This window comes from Mirounga angustirostris, unplaced genomic scaffold (assembly GCF_029215605.1).
Source record: "Mirounga angustirostris isolate CCGP_5_RB_7025 unplaced genomic scaffold, mMirAng1.0.hap1 SCAF_3, whole genome shotgun sequence".
NCBI classification, from domain to species: Eukaryota; Metazoa; Chordata; class Mammalia; order Carnivora; family Phocidae; genus Mirounga; species Mirounga angustirostris.
The window spans coordinates 64,559,600-64,581,032 of record NW_026991711.1 but is presented as its reverse complement, the minus strand read 5'-3'; the positions used below and the strand labels follow the sequence as shown (position 1 = coordinate 64,581,032).

The 21,433-nt window shown below is 36.9% G+C and overlaps 1 long non-coding RNA gene across 3 annotated transcripts in view; it reads left to right on the top strand.

Annotated features, from left to right (window-relative positions):
* LOC135363842 (uncharacterized) overlaps window positions 1-21,433 on the top strand; it is a 478,080-nt gene that overhangs the window by 74,784 nt on the left and 381,863 nt on the right. The gene's annotated exons all lie outside the window — the stretch shown is intronic.

Genomic DNA, 21,433 nt, shown 5'->3' with positions numbered 1-21,433 from the left:
GTAGAGGATGGGAGGAGAAGGGGACCCATGACTGAGACTTGAGAAAATCCAACATTTAAAGGTTGGTAGATGAAGAGAGGTCTGAAACTGAGCTAGAAAAGGAGTGGCCAGAGAAGTAAAAGGATGAAATAATAGAAGCAAGGGAAGAAAGAAGTGGTCAGCAGTGTAAATTGTTTCAGGAAAATGAAGATGAAGATAGTTGATGATCTTAGGGAGGGTGGTTTTGGTGAGACTGGAAGCCAGATTGGAGTGGGTTGAAAAGCAAATGAAGGGTGAGGAAATGAAGAAAAGTATGTACACAATGCTTTTGAGAAGTTTTTTTTTTTTTTTTTTTAAAGATTTTATTTATTTTTTAACAAACAGAGAAACAGCGAGAGAGGGAACACAAGCAGGGAGAGGGGGAGAGGGAGAAGCAGGCTTCCCGCCGAGCAGGGAGCCCGATGCGGGACTCGATCCCAGGACCCTGGGATCATGACCTGAGCTGAAGGCAGACGCTTAACGACTGAGCCACCCAGGCGCCCCGAGAAGTTTAGTTTTGAAAGTGAGGACAGAGCTAGGGATTAGCTGGAGGCAAGTAAGATTGTGTTGAAATGGGGCTAAATAGGTGGGCCCGGGAAGGGTAAAGTGAGGAAGACAAATAGGAATATCCCCCATACATCAATGCTTTAAATATCCTCTTTTACTTTTAAGTGATTTGAACTATATTCTGAAACATTAGAGAAATGAAAGATGAAAGATGCTTTATTAAAAACAAATATAACCAAAGTACATGGGTTGTGTACAACTTCTATCAGATTGTATAGCTCAAATTGAAAAGGAGAATGAATATAAAATAAAGGATTTTCTCTTTGAATTATTCAGCGCAATGCTTCCCATGGTCATTTTGCTTTTAACTAAGAAAATCTTGTCTGGCATGTTATTTAACTTATTTATCATTTTAAAAGAAGTCTTTTAATTCAAGTCTCACTTATTGTCCAGATAAACAGTGTCTTTGACAAAAAGGAGAGGAGGTATTTTTGCATGATCTTAGTGCAAAGATGCATTCTCTATGTGACCGATGCCCTAGTTCTTTTTTTTTTTTTTTTTTTTTAGGTGTTCAAGTTCATGGAGAAGATGACTCTCCATCTAGAAGATGGGGACCCTTTTATACACTTTGTTTTTTTGTTCATTAAAACTGTTGACTATCCATCACAGCCTAGTTGTCTGTTCTGGGCTGGGGGGTGGGAGCAGCTCATTAGGCCCAGGGCCTGGTCTTCATCAGCAGCTAAAGCTCAACCTGTTAACCATACTGTCCTGACAGCAAGATAGGCCCCCAAGTGCAGAGTGGGGAGTCCAGGCACTTCCGATGCACTAGTTCTAAAAACTTTTTTCTGGGGCACCTGGGTGGCTCAGTTGGTTGAGTGTCCGACTCTTGATTTTGGCTCAGGTCATGATCTCAGGGTCATGAGATTGAGTCCTGCAAAGGGCTCCATGCTCAGTGCAGAGTCTGCTTGAGATTCTCTCTCCTTCTGCCCCTCCCCCTGCTCACATACTCTCTCTCACTCTAAATAAATAAATAAATAAATAAATAAATAAATAAATAGCTTTTAAAACTTTTATTTTCTTATATATGGAATAGGAATGGAAGTGTGGCTCTGGCTCTATGCTCAGCAGGGGCATTCAGGTCCCATGGCAATTCTCTGAAGGGTTCCTATGACTCCCCAGGGAGTGTTTCCAGGTACTTGGCAATATTTCATGACCTTGTGCTGCTCTGTTGGTCTGTCCTTGGCATGGCATGGTAGCTGCTGGGGCTGCCGCCCAAACCCTACTGACTTGCTGATGACTTGTCTTACTCCAGACAGAAGGTGCTCCAGAGTCCAGTTTTTCATACAGGTGGTGGCCCAAAAGCCTCAGGCTGTGATGATTTATGGTGGAATGAGGGAATGGGAATGAAAGACCCTTTCTCCTTTTGTGTTAATGTCTGTTAGAGGGCTTTAGAGCAAATTATCTTAGGCTCCAGTGTGTTCTGTAGGGAGCAACTTTTTCTTATTGTTTATGGTTCTTCTTAGAGTCAGAGGTCTGTGTTCAGGGGCTAGACCAGAGATAGAATTTCTCCACCTTAAATTATCTTTGAACAGAAGGGTCATGAGAATTAATGGATTCTCAATTTCCCCTATTGAATCACCAATGCAATAAGTTTCTTTCAGGCATTTGCAGTTTTATCAGTTTCCAAAGAGGGTTGTGATCAATAGATTGATTGATCGATCGATCTATCCATCCATCCATCCTTGGTTAAAACCATTGCACTGTCTATTTATTCATACCATTGCTTCCTCTTAAGAAATAAAGGCAGGCATTGCTCCATCTTCAGATAGTTTCTATACTGACTATAAAATGTATTTATTGCTCAGCTCTTAGTTCTTTACCTTCTTCAACCAACAGGACCATTTTAAGCATAGATCCCCAGGATAGATCTGAGTGACAGCTATGCTTATGAACTTAAAGCCGTCACATTCCATATTATCTAGCTATCTTTCTAGATTGAATATTTGTGTCCCCCCAAAATTCATGTGTTGAAATTGTAACCTCCAAGACGATGGTATTGGAGGGTGGGGCCCTTTGGGAGGTGATTAGATCATGAGGGTGGACCTCAAGAATGGGATTAGTGCTTTTATAAAAGAGGCCCAAGAAAGCTCTCTTGTTCCTTTTCTACTATATGAGGTTACAGTAAAAAGACAGCCATGTAGGAAGTGGGTCATCATCAGACGCCAAATCTGCCAGCAGCATGATCTTGAACTTCCTGGTCCATAGAACTTTAAGGATAGATGTTTGTTGTTCATAAGCTACCTAGTTTATGGTATTTTGTTACAGCAGCGTGAATGGGCTAAGATTTCTTTTTCTTTTTCTTTCTTTCTTTCTTTCTTTCTTTCTTTCTTTCTTTCTTTCTTTCTTTCTTTCTTTCTTTCTTTCTTCTTCTTTCTTTCCTTTCTTCCTTATCTATATAAAATAATAATTTACATAATATAAATTTATGTATCCATTTACATTATATTTATTTATATTTATTGAACACCTGCTATGTGCTAGGTACTGAGAATACAATGGTGAGCATAGTAAACCTGGTCCTGGGTTTCAGGGGAAAGAAGTCATTAATCAAATGTTTACACAAATATATAATTATATACTGTGATAAAAGCCACAAAGGACTATGTGAGATTGTCTAAGAGCTTTGTATCCAAGAGCTTCATATCTGGGATAGTAAGATCAGGGAAGACTTTACTAAGAAAATAACCTTAAGCTAAAAGCTGAATGGTGAATAGATGTGCTAGGGCTATTGGAGGTGGGCATGTATTTTTAATCATTTCCTTAAATGAATCATCCTGCATTTCCTATCAGAAATGGAATTTCTGGGTCAAAGTTTATGACTTGAAAAATTATTTAAATGTTTTTCTTATAATTTTTCTCTATTTTTAATTTTTACAATGTATTTAAAATTTTTATGTAATTCATACTTTCATAGCAGTTGCAAATACAGTACAAAAACCCTTTTTTCCCCTGAACCATTTAAAAACAAGTTTCCCCAGCACTCCAGAATACTTTATGTGCATTTCCTTCAAATACAGGTGTTCTTTTATATAAGCACAATATGACCAAATTTTAGGAATTAACATTGACTTATTCAGACCACTTAATCCTGAGACTCCGTTCATTTTTTTCAATTTTCCCAATAGGGTTTTTTATAACAAAGAATATTGTCCAGAATCACATGTTGCATCTAATAGGTCTCTTTAGTCATCTTTTTAAGAATATTTCCTCAGACTTGCCTTGTTTTTTATGACCTTGACTCTTTTGAAGAGTACTTCCTAGTTATTTTGTAGAATGTCCCTCCAATTGGATTTGTCTGATGATTTGTCATGATCAGGTTCAGGTTATGCATCTCTGGCAGGAATATCACAGAAGTGATATTACACACACACATATATTTCTTTTTTTTTTAAAGATTTTATTTATTTATTTGACAGAGAGAGACACAGCGAGAGAGGGAACACAAGCAGGGGGAGTGGGAGAGGGAGAAGCAGGCTTCCCGTGGAGCAGGGAGCCCTATGCGGGGCTCGATCTCAGGACTCTAGGATCATGACCTGAGTCGAAGGCAGGTGCTTAACGACTGAGCCACCCAGGCGCCCCCACACACATATTTCTATATTTGTTTTTGGAAACCTTGACTTCACATAATATCCCCAAATCTAACAACATGGAATTTGTTCTAGTTTTCTCTCTTTCTTTGTTTGTACTTCTCTTCTCTGATAGTGAGAACTCTGGCTTCCATTATCTTAACATATTACTTGGAGGCTGCATGTAACCAATATCCAGTTGCCACTGCTGTCCCTCCCCTTATGGATGCTCTCCTCAACCAACTCAGGCACTGACACCCTAAACTAAGTTACGACTTCTATTAAGCTACAACATGGATAGCCTCTGTACCCTGCTTGGGATCTAACATCCTGGACCAGCAGCCTGTCTCTTGTTTATGCCCCCTCCTTACTTGTTCATGGTTTGACAGTCAATGCTTGACTTCCTCTCCTCATCTCACCCTACATACACCCTCATCTTCCTGCTCAGGCTCCAAAATTCTAATCTGAACTGCCTTCCATGTAGATGTCCTCCTCATTCCACTTGGGTTTCAACATTCCACTGAAGAGCCTTTCTGTAGTGATGCTTTTTCAGCCTGCTTAGACTCTGGTGTACTGCTTCATGCTACTCTTCTGAGTGAATGCACTGCTTACCCTGTTTAACCTTTGACACCTCTTGCTGAGCCACATTTTATATGTAGACAGCCTCCTCATCTTGCATGAGCTTTGACACCCAATGCTGATACCACCTCGTGCCTGAACACCCTCCTGACCCCAAGTAGGCTCTGATACCCTGTTCTCTGTGTAGCTTGGAGCTCCCTCCCATCCATGGATCTTCCATCTTTTGCCATTATCATATTTCCTTTTTATCATATTTCCTTCTAGTATTTATGCATTTTTATATATTGCTGATAATGAACTGTAGTTCTATTTTGATCCTGTTTATACAGCACAAATTTTCTCAAATCATTAAGAATATTTCATAAATATAACTTTAAATGACATTACATGAACATCACATTATTTGTTCACAATTACAAGTTAATGCTTAGCATTGACTCCTAGAAGAAGAGTTCCTAGGTCAAAAGTGCCAACATTTTTAAAAAAGATTTTACTTATTTATTTGAGAGAGAGAGAGAGAGCACGAGCATGGGGAGGGGCAGAGGGAGAGGGAGAAGCAGACTCCCTACTCAGCAGGGAGCCTAATGTGGGACTTAATCCCAGGATCCTGAGATTATGACCTGAGCCGAAGTCAGATGCTTAACCAACTGAGCCACCCAGGTGCCCCAAAGTACCAACATTTTTAAGGTTCTTTTAAAAACATATTTATTTAAATTCTAGTTAGTTAACATATAGTGTAATATTAGTTTCAGGTGTACAATTTAGTAGTTCAACACTTACATACAACATCCGGTGCTCATCACAACAAGTGCACTCCTTTAGCTCTATTACTAAATTAATCCAGTCCCCAACCCCCTGCCCTCTGGTAACCATCAGTTTGTTTTCTATAGTTAAGAGTCAGTTTCTTGGTTTGCCTATCTCTGTCTTTTTCCCCCTGTGATCATTTGTTTTGTTTCTTAAATTCCACATATGAGTGAAATCATAAGGTTCTTGATACACATTTTCAAATAACCATTTCAGAAAGGTTATTCATTCCATTATTTCCTTTTTTCATTCAATTAACTTACAAATGTAATACTGTGCCAATAAAACATATTGTCAGATTTTAAAAAAGAGTCAAATAAGTTTATTATAAAGTTTGTTTAGAAGAATAAACAATAAATGGCTAGAAAAATTTTTAGAAAGAAAAGCAATGGGTGGGTATGGGAGAATTACCCATATCAGCTTTTCTAATTAAAAGAGTATGGTATGGGTTAATGAATAGGCAGACAACCAGAAAATCCAAAAATAGACCTAAGTTTATGTTGAAATTTAGAATATGAAAATGGTGGCATCTCAAATCAATGTGATATATGGTATTAGGATAACTGGATAAAGGATAAGCGGCAAATGCTTCAAGGAAGTAACTATAGCAAATGAAACCATACACTTACTAGAAGAAAGCTTTGGTTCCTAATAGGAACCAAAATTAGATGCATAAACAACTCATAAATTTAACTACATAAAAAATATTTACCATACCAGGGGCGCCTGGGTGGCTCAGTAGGTTAAGCGTCTGCCTTCAGCTCAGGTCATGATCCCAGGGTCTTTGGATTGAGCCCCACATCGGGCTCTTTGCTCAGGGGGGAGCCTTCTTCTCCCTCTCCCTCTGCCTGCTGCTCTGCCTACTTGTGCCTGCTCTCTCTCTGTCAAATAAATAAAATCTTTAAAAAAATATTTACCATACCAAAAAATATCATAAGCAAGTAAAAAGATGAATGACAACTGAAAAAAAGTATTTGACCCTCATTTCAAAGACAAAAGGCTAATAAATCTAATATATATATGTATATATATATATATATATATATATATATATATAGAAAAGGACCAAAATCTTAATAGAAAATTGTTAAAAGAGAAGAAAAGTTTACAGAAAAATAATGCAAAATGTCCATAACACACATAGAAAAATGTATCATTCCTAATAAGAGAAATGCTAAAATTACACCAATGTGCCAATTTTCAATGATCAGATTGACAGAATTCCAAAAGTTTACAATATTTTGTTGGTGAGACTGTGGAGAATGAATGCAAGATGGCACAACCCTTATGGAGGGGAACTTGAAATTATTTAGCAAAATTACCATTAGCCCCCTGACTAAAACTGAAAAATGTTTTGCTACAATGAGTGAAAAGTTGGAGAGAATCAATCATTCTGCATAATCAATCTTCATAATATTACATAAGAGGCAATAATAAACTGAATTACATACAAAACCACACTTCATGCTTCAAAAAACAAAACACAGGATAGTTATTGTAAGTGGAACTTCTGGACAAAACTTCCAAATGAGATATAGGTATCATGGAAGAGAGAGATTTTAAGAAATTTTTTAGTTTTTTTTTTTAGATGTGTTTCTGAAGGATGGTTTATCATGGCCTAGGGGAGATTTAAGAAATGAAAACATTTAAAGAAATAGAGTAGATGTTAGCAATTACTATCAAAAAGGAAAATGGTTCATAGCACAGATATCTTAGAAGGTTGTGCAGATGTAGTAAAGAAAGTGATCAAGATTCATGTGATGCCCTGAATAATATAGAACAGTAAAAGAAAAGCAGGCAAGAGCATTGTAAAAATATAAACTCTGAAAGCTAAAGTGGAGTCTGTTGGCCAAGATCCTTTTGCCAAAATGCTTAATAACATGAACTTACCCTATTTTCCTTGTGGCATTAATGTGTACTTGTATATATGTGTATGCATGTTTGATTTTCTTCATTCCTTCAGAGAACTGAGAAAATTTAAATACTTTGCATTTCAGTATTTACATGTCTTGGATGCTGTATGTATATACATGTATATTTCCTGCCTTTATATACAGTGTATCACATATCTTTGCTCTGTGTAGTATGTATGCTTTTTCTTCAGTACACAGAATTTTTAGGATATATTTCTCTTTCCCATTCAATCATCTTTCTTATAACTTAAAGCCATGAAATTGAACTGTTTTTCATTATCAATGCATTAAGCCCTAATAGAAAGACTTATTTTCTTCCTGTCACATTCTGGCATTCTTCCACACAATAAGCAGTTGTGTAGTGTTGGCAAATGTCCATGAATCTAGTTCTAAAAAAATGTGTCCTTCATTGTGTATCTCCCATTTCCTTTTGACCTGACCTCTCTCTTTGACCTGGCTTGATTTATCGAAGTATGCTGGTGGTGCCAAGTTCCTTCTGCTCTTCCCAGTACACACACACACACACACACACATATATGTGCACAAATCCCTAGGGAAAGTTATCATGTTGACTTTTTGGGAGGATGGTTATAAAAGTAGAATGAGGAAGTTGGAGAGTAATGGTAGGAATTCAGAAAGATATTACAGGACAAATTGATTCAAAAGATGAGTTACTCCCATATTTTGAGTAGGCGACATGGTATATTCACTTCTTTTCATGTGGCAAGTGGCTCCTCGTGTACACAGGGGAGAATCGTCCATGTCTGCTCTGTTTCCTGCCCTATGATTCAAGCTACATTATATTGCCAAAACCCAGAAACGGATGGAGCCATTGTTTGCTGATATAGTCCACAGAGTTCAGTTGGGAATAGGGGCAGCCAAATGCTTCCAGAGATAGAGGTGATGCAGTTTCTACCAGCTCACCAATGTCAACCTACCTTAAAAATTTACTTATCTATTCAGGACTGCAGTTGAAATACAGAGCCCTCTCCAATTTCTGTCATCATTGCCATCTCCAAAAAACAAAGTTTCTTTTAGTGATCTAGCACAGTATTATTATTTTTTTTGCCAGGAAGAATACTTTTCCAGCCTTCTGTAAAGGTCTTTTTGTCTCTCTCCAGTCAGTCCATAGATTCCGTTACCTGTAGCGTTGCCTGGAATATCACTGATTTATGGTGAATTTAATCTTAGCCATCATACCACCTACCTACCAGCCTTTTTTTCTTCCTCCCTAGCCCCCCCTCCTAGTTTCCTTCTTTTTTCCCTCTCTGTCTTCCTCCCTTCCATTCTTACTCCCTCTCTTTTTTTTTTTAATTTTTTTTTTTTAAGATTTTATTTATTTGCGAGAGAGACGAGAGACAGAGAGCATGAGAGGGAGGAGGGTCAGAGGGAGAAGCAGACTCCTCGCTGAGCAGGGAGCCCGATGCGGGACTCGATCCCGGGACTCCAGGATCATGACCTGAGCCGAAGGCAGTCGCTTAACCAACTGAGCCACCCAGGCGCCCACTCCCTCCCTTTTTTAAATTCAATACATATTTAGGATCTATCAGATTAATTCCATGCTAAACGCCAAGGACACAGTGGTGAAAATGTAACACCAGGAAGCTACAGTGTAGAAGGGAAGAAAGATATTTTAAAAATTAGTGAATTATAGTTGTAATATGTGTTACATAGGGGAAGTACAAGATAATATAAGCATGTATAATAGGATAAAGTAACCTGCCTATAGAAGTGACATTTAAAAGGAAACTTGGGGATTGGGTAGAAATTACTGGACAAAGGGTATAAAATTAGGGTTGGAGACCATGGGAATTTTATCAGGCAAAGGGAATGGAATATGCAAAGGCCCTAAGACTTAAAAGAAAAGGACTGACTCAAGAAATTATGAAAAGGCTAATAAGGCCTGAATTCAGAGTGAAGTGAGTCTGAGATGTTACACAGAGGCCATAAGGACCAGATTAAGAGTCATAGTCAGGTTAAGAGTTTAGGATTCATCCCACTGTAATAGGGTGAGTTTTAGGGTTATTCCTATTGTGGTAGGGTATCTGAGATGGCACTAAAGAAAACAGACACAAGGCACACAGATACTTACGAGGGATAAACTCTTATTCTAATGTTGTCAGCAATTTTATTTCTACAGGTAAAACTATCAATTGATCTTCTTGTTTTGGGAAGAGCTGTCTTAGTGTCTCAATCAAAGTTGGAAAATACTCTTCCATGGGAAGTATAATGGGAGATATTTTTGCCAAGGAATCACCTCATTCTTGCTCTATAGAGAGTCATAGTGCTTCTCTCCAGTGACCTCAGGCTTGTGGATTTAAAGACAGGAGGATGAAGAATTGATCCACTTTCATAGGAATTATTGGACTTTCTGGGAGGAAGAGTTTGAAGTTATTATACCCTATTTGAAAGATTAGAGTAGTCTCCACTGAGGCCATTTAATAGGAAAAAATAAAGATATTCCTCCCCTTTTCTCTCAAAGGATGCATAGATGATCTATAGTCTGGATTTGGACAGAACACATAAGGCATGTGTACATTGTGAATGTGAAGGGTCTCAGTACTGGAAAGTGGAGACATATAAATGTTGAAAGCCCTTCAGGAGCAAAAGGAAGGAAAATTGCACTGATGATATCATCCTACAGCAGTGATTTCAGTGATTCTCAAAGAAGCTCAAGTTACTTGGATCCCCAGGTCTGCTAACGTGTCTATCTGCAACTGCCTAATAGGGTAACAGCCTCTCCTGTTCTTCTGCCTTCTAGAGCTCATGCAAGTGACTCTCACTGGCAGATTTTAACTTGTAACCATACAAAGAAGAGGATTCTGGAAATGTGGTTCCTGGTTTCTCTTCTGTGATGCATAGGAGAACTTTGATGAGGTGGCTGTGATGTCAAGTTGACAATGAGACCATCCAGCACAGGTGGTAACTCTGGCTCAACAGCAAAGCCTTGGCTGTTGTGAGAGAAAAAGTTCACAGTATAAAAGGCTGCCACTCTGCAAGTGTAGATGTGCCTTGATACTTCCTATATTAGGCTTCTCTGGAGAAACAGACCCATAGGGTTTGTGTGTGTTTATGTGTGTGTGTGTGCGCGTGCGTGAGCGTGCACACGCACACATGCGTGAGGGAGGGAGAGAGAGAGAGATTGAGAGAGATTTTTAAGGAATTGGCCCATGTGATTATGGAGGCTGGCAAATCCAATATCCGGAGGGTGGGCTGTCAGGCTGGAGACCCAGGGAAGAGTTGATGTTGCAGTTCAAGTCTGAAGGCTGTCTTCCAGTAGAATTCTCTCTTGTGCAGGGGATGTCGTCAGTCTTTTGTTCTATTAAAGCCTTCAGTTGATTGGATGAGGCCCACCCACATAGTGAGGGACAATCTGCTTTACTCCACAGCCAGTGTAAATGTTAATCTCATCCAAAAATACCTTTATGTTTGACCAAATATCTGGGTACTGTGGTCCAGCCAAATGGACACATAAAATTAATCATCACACTTCCCCTTCCTCATTCATAGCTGAGAAGCTACACCACTGGTAGATGCTGTTTTGGAATAAACAAAGTGTCATATCAATATGCTTCAAATGAAAAATTCATGATCTTTTTATGTATATATGGTTCAGTTCAGCCCTTTTAAAACAGAGCGTGATGATAATTATTTTGCCCCTTTCCCATAGATTTAGAATAGAAACACCCTCTCAATATTCATTCATTCATTCATACATTCATTCAGTCTTCCAACAAGTGTTATTAAAGATATCGGCACAGAGGATAATGCAGTAGTATAGATAAAATATCAGGTCCAGAAAATAAGATGCCAGTGCTCTAACTTGTGAAAACAAATAAAGGAAAATGCAAGAGCAAAAGATATTAGATTCACAAGCCTGCAAAAGCAAAAAACTTTATAAAGGGAAATTTTACAAGCAGATTAAACAAATCAAAATTTACAAGTCTTAGTAACTCTTGATGTCTGTAGGCATATTTCCTGAATAATTGAAGAGGAATAAGGATGATTGTTTAGTCAAGCAATTTAGTGCCAACTAATATGGTTTGTTTAGGAAGCAAATTCTTTTTAAAGAATATAAGATCCTAACAAATTTAATGACTTTTCATTGCTCCCCCAATCTCCTTTTTCTGTAAGATCCTGATCTTATCAAGTGTTGTCTTGCCAAACACTGTGCTTTTCGGGAGGATGACAGCCATGGTCAGGGGAGGATTTCTATGTTGAGAAGTTGCCGAGAGAGTAGTTACCTGCCATATCAAAGTGCACGTTTCATGGCATCATGACCAATCTTACAGTGTGAACAAAATTAAAATAAAACTGGCAGGTAGATTTCTAAGATAACTTCCAATGACCCTTGCCCTCATATAATCCTCTCCCCTTGGGGTGTGGGTAGAACTTGTGAATGTGATGAAGAAACCATTTCTGTGATGATGTTACACTGTGTGGCAAAACAAAGATTATCTTTAGTGGGCCTAGCCTAATCAGTTAAGTCCTTTAAGAACAGAGAGTTTTCTCTAGTCAGTCCCAAAAGGGGATGTCAGAGTTTCAAAGCAGCAGAGATATACCCCAGCTGGCCTTGAAGAAGCAAATGCTGTCATGGAAAGGGCCCCTTGGCAGGGAGAAGTGGGAGGCCTCCAGGAGCTGAGAATGTCCTATTTGTAGCCAACAAGAAAAAGGGACCTCATTCGCAAAATCTCCAGGAACTAAATTCTGCCAACAATTAGAATGAGTTTGGAAGTAGATTTTTTTTTCTCTCAGAGCCTCTAGATAGAAACTCAGCTCAGCTGACACCTTGATTTCTGCCTTGTGATACCCTGTGTAGAGGATCCAGTCACACCATGCTAGACCTCTGAACTACAGAGTTGTGAGCAAATTAATAGGTATTGTTTAAACAGCCAAATTTGTGGTAAGTTGTTGTGTGGCGAAAGAAGACTAAGGCAAAAACAAAACAAAACTTTTTAAAAAATTTTATTTTATTTTTATTATGTTCAGTTAGCCAACACTTTTAGCTACTTTCATATCTTTTGGGTGTGATATTGTGCTGAGATTGGTTTTGAGGTGCCATCACTCTATTTAGGTCACATACAATAAAGTGATTTCAGTGGTGAGATGACATAGCTGGGAGTAGATCTCTCATAGTGGAAAGGTGGTTTCTTTAGAAGAGGTTCACTTCAAACCTTGCAAAATCTAGGAACAGGTTAAAGAAAGGATTTTTTTTCCCCATAAACATTCTGAATGTGATTGGGTGTATTTAGGTTCACTGTTTTTTATCATTAACATTTCTATGAACATGAGGTTTAGAATAGTCAGCTAATTCATTAGTCACTGTTAAGACTTGATAAATAGTTCATGTTTTGACCTCAGCAAACTCAAGTATGTAACTCAGATAACCACTTTGTAGTGTTTACTTTAGAGTTGCTGAGGGCTAATTCATTATTTTGGTAAAATGTTTTATGTTGTTATTTCTTTAGCCGTAAGTAATTTTCAAAACTTTTTAATAAGTTCAATATAACAATTTGAAAACACAGAATTATATTTATTTCAAGAGAGGTAGGTGGAATAAAGACCCCAAATGTGTAATGTTAAAGATCTCTTGAGAAAAATATAAAATTCATGTTTAATGTTATACCTTATACTGTATTTTCATCCCCTATTATGAAATGTTTAAATATTTAATTTTTAAAATTTTAACACTGATCTCTACACAAGTTCTTTCAACTCTGCTGTCATGCATTTTATTTTGGGAGTAATTTCATGTTGTATTAAGACAAAATAGATTAATGATTTCTTTGTTTTTAAATTGAAGTATAGTTGAAAGAGAATATTATATTAGTTTCAGGTGTACAAGATAGTGATTCGACAGTTATGTACATTATGTAATGCTCACCATGTTAAGTGTAGTTACTGTCTCTCACCATAGAAAAGATAAATAATTTCTTTAGTTACTTATTGGCTGGAAGATTAAAGTTACAACTGTGGTTCCTCTTCTCATTTTTCTTTTCTCTGTGACTCAGACTTCTCATCTCAAAAACCTCTTTTTTCACCCCTTATTCAGGTCCTTCTTTTCATCCTCCTGTTCCTTTTAATTCTCATCCTTGACTTTTCCTAATCTTAATTTTCCATGAGAACTTCTCTTATTCTTTTTAACCATTATTTTATCTGCCTTTTTAATATCTTCGCTCCTGGATAATTTCTTTCCACCACTACCACCCTGCCCTGCTTAAGAAATTAATGGATTTCTTTCTTCTTCTTGGTTTTCCTTTTCAGAAAATAATTAACCCTAGAAATTTATAATTTCCACCGAGAGATTGAGCCAGGATGTAAGTGATTTATACAAGTTCAAGCCTCTTTCCTCATTTTCCTCTTATTAAGAAACTTCCCCAACATAATTGATAAATATATTCTGTTTATCAGCTTATCTTTATCTTTTCTCTCAACTTTTACCTCCTATTTCATCACTATAAATTGCTGACGATCTGGGTGTAACCCCAGAACTAAGTTATGCAGAAGTTGGAACATGTAGAATGTTACTTAGGAATTTCACCTGCATTTTCTGGGCTCCTATCAGAGATTTGCTGAAAAACATAGGAGGATGTATAGGGTTCTGCTAGACCAGATAATGCTATCTTGTCCATGGGCACAAGCAACCATGTGATGTGGGTGCAAAGCTGGTGAGCAAGAGGCTTTCATGCAATTTAGAATAAAGGTGCCCTTTCCTCTGGGGGGATGTGGTCTTGTGTCAAGGATTATGGCTTGTTAGGTGGGCACACAGGCTGCCTTTAGCCTCAGCTCATCCCCTTTGCTGGGCCCTTTTGTGCAGTGAACAACCTTCACAATCCTATGTGGCTGCCCTTGGAAAATGCACTTGAGTAAATGTAAAACAAACAGAAGATGAAGTGCAAGGCTTATGTTATGAAAGCTAACAACAACTCATATTTCCTTGGAAAGAATTAGTCTATTAAAAATCTTTTCCAAGCCAAACTAAAAATTTGCTAAATGTTCAACAAGGTTTATAATAAATAAGATGTTAGAAATATGTATTTTAGGAGGAAATGTGAGTAAAATTGTGAGAGTAAATAAAGGTAGATGGAGTATAGAACAATGTTGGACAAACTTTTTGTTAAAGTGCCAGATAATAAATAGTTTAGGCTTTGTGGACCATAACAGCATCTCTTGCAACTTTTTTTTTTTTACTTTCTTTTAATTAAATTTTTAAAAGAGTTACTTATATATTTGAGAGAAAGAGAGAGGGAGCACAGTGGGGAGGGCAGAGGGAGAGAGAGTCTTAAGCAGACTCTTGGCTGAGCACAGAGCCTGACATAGGGCTCGATCTCATGACCCTGAGATCACAACCTGAGCCAAAACCAAGAGTCTGACCAACTGTGCCACCCAGGCACCCCAATTAATTTTTTTTAATTGAAGGATAGCTGATATACAGTATTACATTAGTTCTGTTGCAGCTATTAAATTCTACTCAGAAGCAGCCATAGAAAATATGTAAATGAACGGGTATGGCTGTGTTCCAATAAAACTTTCACAACCTGAGCCAAAACCAAGAGTCTGACCAACTGTGCCACCCAGGCGCCCCAATTAATTTTTTTTAATTGAAGGATAGCTGATATACAATATTACATTAGTTCTGTTGCAGCTATTAAATTCTACTCAGAAGCAGCCATAGAAAATATGTAAATGAACGGGTATGGCTGTGTTCCAATAAAACTTTATTTACGAAAATAGGCATGGAGGAGTGGATGATGGTATAGTTTGCAAATTCTTGGTAGAGAGTATTAAGAAAAATGTTCATTGAGGCGTTTGTTTGGTGTGAATCTGATGTTGATACAGAAAGGGCTCTAAATCTGATTAATAAGTAAATCATCAGGCAGATACATTCTATGCAGGATGAAAACAGCCTTTTGATAACCAATTTTAGTTTATAGACCTACAAACAGCAGTAATGGAAGTTTTATTTGTCTGGCATTTGTTTCTCTATTAAAGTTCCTGTAATGTATACATTTGGAAAGATTAAAAACTGGGCCAGTAGCCTATATATTTCACATAAAATGTTATGTAAATGTAATGTAGGTCTTTACACTTTAATGTTACGCTTTTTAATCTTCTCTTGCAGTATTCAACTTAATATTATAATAGATATATTAATTTTTGGGTCAAGGTGAATTTAATTCCTTTTCTTTTGTAGCAACTAGCTGATATCAGGAATGATATTTGTTGAAGCTGGCCTTACTAATGGAATTCATATGGTTTGCTCAGATAAGTAATTTTGGGGGGGGAGAATCTCATTGTAAACAAAATACTTGAAAAGATATGAGAAAGAGCAACAATTAGGCTATAAAAAACAGACTTTATCTTTTTCTGTGGAAAAAATTTCAGGGTCCTAGCGTTTTACTTATGTCCTAAGTATCTGAATGTGTTATGGCATAGCATAAATACAAAGGTGATTTTGTTTTTTAAGGGAAAATTGCCTGAGTTATCGAACTCTCAAATCTTGAAAAAGATCAATCTTGAAAAGATCCATATATTCTTTTCTGTGGTGTCTGCTCTCAAGGTGAGTATAGACTGTTCCAGCAAAGTTTTTTAATAAAACTATGTGGAATAAGTGAGGGCTGATGGTTTATTGGGCAACTGAACATCTGGGCCTTAATGTTTCGTGCAGGGAGCAGGATTCCTTTGGCCACACCAGCCCTCTCCAGCATTGCTTATTGTAGTCTGTAACCTCCCCTTTCACCAAAGCAGGCAAATTTATGAAGGAGTTCACACAGCTGTTCTGGGTTCTGAAGGCAGCTAAGGCCAGCTGGAATACACTTTATTCATTGTAATACACTTTATTTTGTAAGATTTTTCTATTCCAGTGAAAACTAACAGTTAAGAGGTCTTAGGGTTTAGATTTGGATTGTCATTTGTCACGGCTAGAAAGAAATTAAACAAGTTCTAGTAGGATCAGACCTCAGTGAAAATAAACTTTTCACCTCCATAGCACATTGATGAAAAGAAAACTCAGTTACATTCATTTTTTTTGAGTTCCACTGACTCTTCTTTACTAATTAGTAGCATGATGTATTTAAGAATGCATCAAGTAATTTGATATTTGCTTTGACTTATTAATTTTAATATCACTCTAATATCCCATGGTATCTTTTAGTTCTAAACTTGCTGCTGACAAAGACACAAACTGTGGACAGGATGAATCTTGTTTATGTACAAAACAAAGTTTTGTTAATATCATGTATTTGGAGTTTGTTTCTGGGCAGTTAAATGTAGGAAGTAAATAGTACCTTCTTGATAAGGCCATTTCGAAATTTTAGAAAAAAATGTATGTGATAAAAAGTTGATTTGAGAATGCAGTGGGTGAACTGATTCTGAATCCTACTCGTGTGTGGAGCTTGGTGGATTTTCTGGTACTGGTTTTGGGGGTGGGGATGGTATATTTCTGTGGGGTAGAGTCTAACAGTTGCTCTCATGTACTTTTTCTGTCTATGCTTGCTCTCTCTGGAACAAGTAACCTAAAGAGAGTGTGCTATTGAAAGATCTGGCAGGGATGGAGCTAATGAATATTCAGCAACTTGGCTCTACTTATCTCCTCACTTTGTTTCAGATGTGATGAGAGAAAAGGGTGAATTCACTGTGTAGTGAGAGAGCTATAATTTCATTCCTTACTTGAAAGACATTATTCCCAGCAGCCTCGAGATTTGTCAGCAACACCTCAGAGCGTGAGTTCAGGCCTGTGCTATTAAACTGTTCCTTGTTGAAGAATCACCCCAATGGCTGCTGGACGTAGAGCTCTGCTGCTTCAAGTAAATCACTGATTTACATCAGATTTTTAGATTTACGGACCATCAGAACAAGATGCTCCAGATGCTATGCAGAATGAGAGGCTATACATATAGGCTTGGGTTATTTACTTTGTAGTAGAAATATTCAGTGTATTATGGGTTCATGTTAAGATTTGGGAAAGTTTTGTTAAGATTTCTTCAGAATATTGCTGATAGCCATTTTTTTTTCCCTTTTAGTTCACCGAAGGTAAATTCCTGTAGGCCCTGTGACTAACTTCCCTAGATCCAGAGATTATCTAATGAATTCTTCAGAAAACTGTGGAACAAAATTGATTCAAGATATACTGAGTGACTAATGTAATCATATCTCTGGGGAAATAAGCTGGCTCCTAATTTACTGGTTAGTTGCAAAAAATTCTGGCAATGAACTGAAACAAGGATAAACATCTATTATTAAGAAAAAAAAAAAACCCATCAGGGGCCCTTGATGTCCATATAAGACATAGACAGCCTCAGTTTTAAATTTTCTTCCAAAAACATTCATTTCTTCCTTGGCCATCAACATTTATCTGTTGATAAAATTCACCATGTGCATTTATGAAAATCTGATTTATACAAGTCTAAAAGCTTTCAATGGATTCTTTTTGGAGGAGTAACTGTGAAAAGGAATGTTTGCTTAGAGCACAAGTTGGGAAAACATATATAACCACGAAGAATATTACCGGAAGAAAAGAAAAAGGAACTACACCAGGTTCATTTCAAACTTTGATGCATCAGATTCAATCTGTGTTCCAGAAGGTATTTTAAATTGTCATAGGATATTTTTCCATCAGACATTTTCATATTTAGATAATACTTCCAACGTTTTAAAAGAACATAGAGATGCTGTGGGAAAAAAATGAGAAACATCTTCACTCTGTTTCTAAATCCTAAATGATCACAACTCATAGACCTGGGCAGAATTTTGTTTTGTTTTGTTTTTGTTTTTAATTGGTAGATAGTTCTGACATACAGTGTCACATTAGTTTCAGATGTACAACATAGTGATAGGACAAGTTTATAGATTATGCTTTGCTCACAAGTTCAGCTACCATCTGTCACCACCCAATGTTATTACAATACCATTGACTATATTCCCTGTACTGTACATTTTCTCCTCTTGACTTATTCATTCCATAACTGGAAGCCTGTCTCTCCCACTCCCATTCATCCATGTTGCCTATCCCTCCATCCTATTCCCTTTGGAAATTGTCTGTTCTGCTTTTGGTGTATTTGCTTGTTTATTCATTTGTTTTGTTTATAGATTCCACATGTAAGTGAAATTATATGACATTTGTCTTTCTCCATCTGACTTATTTCATTTAGCATAATACCTTCTAGGTCCATCCATGTTTTTGCAAATGTCAAGATCTCATCCTTTTTATGGCTGAGTAATATTCCATTGTCTATATCTATACAACTTCTTTATCCATTGATCTATCTATAGACACTTGAGTTGCTTCCATGTCTTGGCTATTTTAAATAATGCTGCAGTACACATAGGGGTACATATCTTTTTGAATTAGTGTTTTCATTTTCTTTGGGTAAATACCCAGTAATGATATTACTGGCTCATATGGTGATTTATATTTTTAATATTTTGAGGAACCTCCATACTGTTTTCCACAGTGGCTGTACCAATTTACATTACATTCCCACCAACAGGGCATGAGGGTTCCTTTTTCTCCACATCCTTGCCAATACTTGTTATTTCTTGTCTTTTTGATTCTAACCATTCTGACTGGTGTGAGGTGATATCTCATTGTGGTTTTGATTTGCATTTCTCTGATAATTAGTGATATTGAGCATTTTTTCATGTATCTGTTGGCTGTCTATATGTCTTCTTTGGCAAAGTGTCTATTAAGAATCTCTGTCCATTTAAAATCAGATTACTTGCTTTTTTTTTTTTTTGCTGTTGAGTTATATGAGTTCTTTATATATTTGGATACTAACCCTTTATGGATATATCATTTGCAAATATCTTCTTTAATTTAGTAGGTTGCCTTTTCATTTTGTTACTGGTTTCCTTCACTATGTGAAAGCTTTTTATTTTGGTGTAGACCCATATGTGTCTTCAAATTTTTTCAGTAATATGTTATAGTTTTCAGTGTATAGGTCTTTCACCTCCTTGGTTAAATTTATTCCTAGATATTTTATTCTTTTTTATGCAGTGGTAAGTGGGATTGTTTTCTTAATTTGTCCTTCTGATAGTTATTAGTATATAGAAACACAACTGATTTTTGTATGTTGATTTTGTATCCTGAAACTTCACTGAATTCGATTGTTAGTTTTAACAATTTTTTGGTTGAGTCTTTAGAGTTTTCATTATATTATCATGTCATATGCAAATAGTGACATTTTTACTAATTCCTTTCTGATTTGAATGCCTTACTTTTTTTTTCCTTGCCTAATTGCTCTGGTTAGGACTTCCATCCAATTTTGTTCTTGATTTTAGTAATTTGAGTCACTTCAAATGCTCTTTTCTTCTTGATATTTTATTTGGAACATATTCCTCTCTTTCTTCATTTTTCTTGCCTTTGTGTGTTGCCTTTTATGCATTAGATAAAGCAGCCACCTCTCCCATTTTTGAAGGAGTGACCTCATGTAGGGGATGAACCTTATCATTTAACCTTGCCCTACCTTGTAGTTGTCTCTCAAATCTTTGTGATTATCTAAGTAGCCTACTTTGTTCTTAGTGGCTCCCAGTAGTTGAGGTTGTGCCAACTGTTCCAAAGGGGAAGATCTCAATCAGCACCTAGATGCAGCTGATTGGAAGATAGACTCTCAGGAAGTAGCTTTTAAAGTGCAAATATACCTGTTTCAGGGAGGACTGGAAGATGGTCATTTCTGTCTGCTCCCTCTTCGCTGAGCTCTGACATGATAGCCAGTTAAGAACTGTTTTTTGTTTGCTACCATCCCTTCAAACACATGAACACAAGCTCTGCTGGCCACTAGAACCAAGGCATCAAGGGATGTTTCCTCTTGGTGGCAGCCAAAAAGCTGGGCACCAGACATGTGCAATAGTGTCTGCATTTTAATGCAAATATATGCAAAGAAAAATTATAAAACTTCTTCTTCATCCTCTCCCCATTCTCCTCCCATTACTACTATTTACACTTAGTGTGTATCTTTTTAGTCCTTAACACACACAGACATTAAAAAAAAAATAAAGGTACTTTGATTTCCAATTCCACTATCTTTTCATTTCACTAATATTAGTCTCTTCTTTTTTTCCAAAAAGAATAATTACCATCTTTTTAAGATAAACATATTGGTCTAACAACCAGAGTAAATATAACCCTTGGTATACAGAAATAGATTTTGAGTTTCAAATGTCTGAACTTGCTAGACTACTCACGTAAAACTCTTACTACACTTCATGTTATGGGGGGCTTGTAAAATACTGTACTGAGTTGAGTGGTGGCCTCCAAAAGATTATGTCCATGTCCTAAGTCCTGGAATCTGTGAATGTTATCTTTTTTTTTTTTTTAAAGGCTCTTTGTAGGTATAAATAATTTAAGGATCTTGAGATGAGGAGATCATCCTGGAATAACTGGGTGGGTTCTAAATTCAATGACAAAAGTTTTTTTAAGAGAGACACCCAGAGGAGAAGGCACACACAAAGGACAAGACAATGTGAAGGCAGAGGTAGAGAATGGAGTAGCGTGGCCACAAGCCAAGGAAGCCAAGGGATGCTGGGCACCACTGGAAGGTGCAAGAGGCAAGGAACGATTCTTCCTTAGAGCCTCTAGAGAGAGTGCAGCTCTGCTGACATTTTGATTTTGGACTCCTGGCTTTCAGAACTGTAAGAGAATAAATTTCTTGTTTTAGGCCACCTAGTTTATGGTAATTTGTAACAGCAGTTGCAGGAAACTAATATAATAACCAAAATACTATATCCCATCATAAGAAATAGAAGAAAATAACACAATTGACTAATAATGTCACTCTCAAGTAAACAACACTAACAACTTTTATTGTTATAAAACAATATCCCCAAATTATAATCTGATAAGCTTTTATTTGGAGTTTTACAATTACTTGACTATACCACTAGAACTAAAAGATTTATTTCTGTATTAATAAGAAAGACTTGTTAAATAGCACCAACAAAATATCAAAATAAAATTAAGACTTAAAGATAGACATTTGGAATTGGATT